The following is a 6,000-nucleotide window of genomic DNA, read 5'->3' on the forward strand; positions in this document are numbered from 1 at the left end:
CGAGTTACAATTTAATGGTCGTAATTATTTTTAAATCATTATGATTTATGAGTTCGAATATTTAAATACAAATATTTTAGGCGAGTCATTGTAATTAATGTTCCATTATAAGAATCAGATTCCGTGTAATTTTCTCGTTAACGGTGAATTACTTAATGTCTGTTTCTAGAAAATTTCTAAAGACTTCAGGTGACTTGCGAAAACTTTAATCGCGTATAAAAATGGATAATTGAATGAAAGCGGTATTAAAATCTTTGATTAAAATCTTCGGCGAGATTAGTCTTTACCTTGATTTTCCTTACATTTGCTGTACCATAATGTTGTCTTAAATTTTCGCGATTATTACACCTTGAAATAAAACTAGTTATAACGGATTTGAATCGCGTATATTAATTAATATAAATACATAACAACACAATATAAATACACGGGTAGACTCTTAGTCTCGACCACGAACGCTGTAAAGTGCTCGAAACGTCGGTATGTCAAAAATAATTAATATACGCGATTCAAATCCGTTATAACTAGTTTAATTTAATTTGCTGTACTAGCTTTGTAAAGGAAATTAAGACAATTTTTTAAATTGTTGTAAATATTATTTTATTAAATTAAAATTATATTTATTTAAACGATGTTAAAAGCCGTAACCGTACATCTATTTGTCTCTTTCTTAATAATGTCCTTGACCATTTTCAGTTGAAATAGTTGGATCTTGAATTGAATCTGTTGTTGTTGGTGTTGTTGACCAGTCTTTGACGGAGTGACTACCACCGCCCATGGACGTGTACAACACTGGAGAATCACTGGCTGTTAAGAAATGATAGAAACCGTTTTACTTCAAATAAGAAAATAAATTCGAATATTTAAATAGTGATAGAGGAAGTAAAATACAACTGTAAGTATTGATAAGTTTCAGCTACACTAGTTGGATATTTTAAAGCCAAGACTGGATAAGTCACGAAAATCCCTAGACAATGAAAGTCTCGAGTTTTCCTCTCCTTACCGAACATTCTAGAATAAGTTTAGTTTTCCACGCTTTTATAATTTAATTACTTTGGTAATTTATATTTCAACAAGATTCAGTGATAAATTCGAATTCATATTTTAATAGGAAGTATTTGTAAAGAGTTCGGACTTGGTATGTTACTTGGATGTATTTATCCGGATCCGGTGAGGAGGTTTGAAATCGCAATCATCGGTTAAGATGTACGCGTTCTAACCACTGGGCTATCTCAGCTCCATCTCTGTCGGTTTAAAATAATATTTGTGTTTCTTCCGGGTTAATCTTAGTGAAAAAAATTAAAGTCACATGCTTTCAATTGGACGTGGATGTATCAAAAACATTCACCCATTTGCCAAAGAATATTGAATACAAGCCAATCTCATCAACGATATACGAACGTTTATAATACGAACAAAAATAATTGTCCATTTATTATCTATTAAGATTCAGTAATTCTGTTCATTGCATCTGTTCGTATAAACTTGTTAAGAGGTGAATAAATTATTTTAAAGGTAAAATCGTAGTCAATTATTGATGTTCGAAGGCTTAATGCATCTCAATTCAATTTCTGTCTCAATTCCAAGTTACGAAATCAAGCAGGATTTATTTTTGACGGAAAACGTCGCGTTTTTTTTTTTTTTAATTTCAGACAAGTTGGGATTGAGTTTGTCTACGTTGGATTTTGGCGTTTTATGGCATTTGCAATGGCCTCATGCCCAATTGAAAATGTGTTTGTATAGATTTCATTCTCTTCTAATGCGAATATGAGAGTACAAGATGCACATGGACAAACGATCTTGAGTCATCCCCAAAAACGGATGTGACAGGTATTATTGAAGCTAGCTAAGCAAATATTTCCACTCCAAAAAAAGGATAAATAGATAATGATATTGACTATTATTCTTATTTAAAATTAACACGATCAATCTAGCCATCTGCAAATGGTCATAAATTTCCATAGACATCAAATATCAATGGCATTAGAATATGCAATGATTCAGTAACGACGCCAAGGTGCCACTAACATTGGGTAATAAAATGGCATGTCATTTGTGCTTGGAACACAACAGTATTATAACTGCTTCTTCGTAGAATATATGAGTTGATTGTATCTATGTATCTAGAAGGACTTACACCAAGCCTTCATAATGTCATAATTATTTTTAGTACTCATCTAATTTTTCAAGGAAATCTTATTATCTTTCAAAATGACGCATTGGATCTTAAATCTAAAATACAATAAATACTTTTTTGTTACTGCACTCCATTGATTGCAAATAAAAAAAATTAAAACGTGTCAATGCGCACGTGTACACGCTCGAGTTGATTTATTTTACTAGTACGCTATGTTTACGTGCATTTAAAAGTAAATATTAATTTATGAAAATATTTTTCCAACATAAGGCGATTTAAAGTTTTAAATTACTATTCGGAGAGCATTTATTTGATCCGTATGTTTACAAAGCCTGACCGCTGAACCGGTAAATTGTCGATGAGTTCTCGGCAGTAAGTGATTTTTCAGCAATAACTCAATTGATTTGAGGTCCGGCAATTATTAAATGTATTTCGAATGTGCCACGTATAATTGGACGTGCGACACGCACGAACGGATTTAAAGGTTGTTTTATATATAAACCCGAGAGCCGATGGCCGATAGCCCAGTGGTTAGAATGCGTGCATCTTAACCTCACTCGGCGGTGAAGTACACAGTACACAGTACACATCGTGAGGAAACCTGAATGTGTCTAATTTAATAGAAATTCTGCCACATGTCTATTCCAACAAACCTTATTGTACAGCGTGGTAGAAAATGTTTCAAACCTTCCTCGAAGGGGTCTTAGCCCACTAGTGGGAACTTTACAGGCTGTTGTTGTTATTGTATATATAAACATACACGTGTAACGCTCATTCTTCTGTTCAGTAATAGTTGTTACGGCGTTTATTTATTTGTAAGCTTTTCTCGTGAAACTTTGCGAGAGAATATTGGCAAAATTTGTGTTATTAAATTGGAAATACAAAAGCGCTTTAATTTATTCCACATCTTCGCTTTAACTCAATTAGGAAGCAAAAATCAAGCGCTGTAAGAGTAAGTCTGAATATCGTGCTTCATAGAAGCGTTTCGTTTTACGAGTTTCAATTTGTACTTTAGATTATTTTCTTGCTCGATAATCCAATTCTGGTTTAACTGACTCACCTGTAGTGGTATAACCGGTACAATATTTAATTTATATTAAAACTTAAAGATGTTCCAACTAGACGGTAATTAGTTGGTAAGGCAGACTATCTGTCTGCTTTCCTAGTCGGCGATTATTTGGCAAAGAATGTCGACTAATTGGCTTATATATTATATGTATATAAAAGGAATAACATTTAATAAATTTTAGATAAATTATTATCATTTAGCACTTGTTGCGATTTGGGATTCATTATCCAAACGATAAAGAAATCCATATATGATACGTTATTTTCAATTTAATGAACGATAACACTATTTTTTTTTTTATAAAAATACCGTGATCGGCTTAGCAGATTAGTCGGTCTCTCTACAACCGACTAGTCGGCTAGCCGACAAAGCTATGATCGGTGTATCTCTAATTAAAACGTATTTCAAATACACACTAAATACTTTTTTGTTGACATAAACCCGGGTTTTTTTTATTTGTGAACATAGACACAATATTTTACGTTTACAAAAACTGACTGAGAGATTATATGCTATATTACCTGGAAAGTCGTAGCTCATATAATAGTATGTCAATCCCTTTAAAAAAGGATGCATTTAGTATATGTGATATAATATATTGTCTATCATTCATGTAATATATCGGTAGTTTATAACTGGAGCTAGGCATTTTTCGAACGACTTTTTAGTAATACCTATTAGTAAATTATTAAGTAATTTTCTTGTAGTATGATATTAAAAAATTTAAAATCATATTTTAGTTATTTTGTCGTATTGACGCTTATATATAGTAGTAATATAACCTTTTATACAGTAGTAATATATTTCGTTACAAAATGAAACTTTTCTGATTTCAACTGAGGTTGAAGTTTTATTTCATTTATGTTTAAACTGTTTTGAAAATAGCATTGAAACAGCGTGGTGGAATATGTTCCAAATCTTCTTAAAGAGAGAGCCTTAGCCCAACAGCGGGAAATTTACAGACTATTGTTTTTGTTGTTTGTTGTTGAAAATTGTGGAAACGCTAACTTAAATAAAGTTATCAAGATTGAACTCAGAATAGTAAGTAATATCATTCAGACCAAATTTCATTCGCAGCGGATATCTGAGGGCAGCAAATCGCTCACGAGATATAGTGCGTTAGAATATACGGAACCACAAATGCACTGCCCGTTTCATCACTTGTAATCCGATGGGACAATTCAACAATAACTGAGTAATTTCATCAGCTTTAAATACAATACTGGCTTTCTACTACTGAACATAGAATTTTTAGGCACATAATTTTTTTGATAGAATAATTATATAATAAAATGGCGAAGAAAATTGGCAATCTGATGGTAAGTGGTCACCATCGTCTACAATTGGCTCTATTAGAAATTTTATCCTTGAGAAATAAGATTACGTGTCTTGGTTTTTTAAGGTTTGCTTTGTCCCTGTAGTCACATCTCGTAATAGGCTATTTGATAATGCGAAAAATAAATTGTGAATTATTGTAGTCAGTGATATTATGAGGTATAAATGGTTATTTAGTAACGAAAGTTGAAAATAATACTTAATTTATTCAAAAATCCATAAATAAAAATGCATTTTTTCAATCGTTTGTCACGTGACACAAAACATCCTGATTGGCCGTTGATGAAGTCACTTTCTTGTAAACTTTGCTTTGCTACTATATGTATCACAGATTAAAATACAGAAAAGTGACGTCACCGACCCCATTGCAGCGCCATATTGCCCAAGTAGCGTTTTTGCGCGCTATTTAAATATGGAATTTTTAACATGATATTTTTCGGCAAATATTTACTAGAAATAAAAATCACATCTTTTACTGGGTTCCTTAACTTCTACTGAATAGCCTATTATTAAGAAATATCTCATATCTGGATCTCTACCTCAATGGGAGCTACCTGCCACAAAGCCTTCCTTGACTCACATGATTATTTATTTATAGGTAAGACTTTTGTGCTTAAAGCCTAAAAAATAATTCCAATTTCAAATAGGCAGTAATCTTAATCTGTAAAAAAGGCATCTTTAATACTTAAAAATATTACTTGGCACATGTATATTATAAATCGAAGCTTTATGTTAAGCTACAGAACTTCCGTAATTTAATATTGTTACAGAGAAATTCGTAGCAATGTTACAAATATGTTACGGATTTAATAAACTAGATGACGTCGGTATATTGGTCCATATATCAAGAAATAGGTCAGGCAGGTAAACTCTGGGTGCGGTCTTAGATATAGCGATAAATTAATACTTGAACATCTCATACATTACTCTGATCCCAATGTATGTAGCTAAAGCACTTGTGTTATGAAAAATCAGAAGTAACGACGTTACCACAAACACCCAGACCCAAGACAACATAGAAAACTAAGGAACTTTTTCTACTTACTCCTCTTTTTCTGCCTACTTTTTTCTACCTACTCTTTTTCTGTCGTCGTCAATTGTATTAAATTTTTAACGATGTCTACAAATTAAAGAAAATATTCGTAAGATTTCCTTTTAATTGAGGAATATTATTTGTAGAAATAATAAATACTGTATCGATCTTGATTCCAATATTATGAATGTTTATAATTGTTTGTACATAATCTATATTATGTTATGGATGAAAATTAGTATCTAGTTATGTTGCGCATCCCGTTTCTGCCGACTTTCTTCTTTTCTGGGAACCAGGGATCTTTCTCTGGGAACCAAACCTTCCGTAAGTTCCCAGTAACTCGCTGATTCCTTAAATTTTACATTGTATAATTTTAAACGTAACAAATCATTTCATGTTGGCATCCAATTCTGTAACATGTATTCA

Source organism: Vanessa cardui, chromosome 24, assembly GCF_905220365.1.
Source record: "Vanessa cardui chromosome 24, ilVanCard2.1, whole genome shotgun sequence".
In the NCBI taxonomy this organism is placed as follows: domain Eukaryota; kingdom Metazoa; phylum Arthropoda; class Insecta; order Lepidoptera; family Nymphalidae; genus Vanessa; species Vanessa cardui.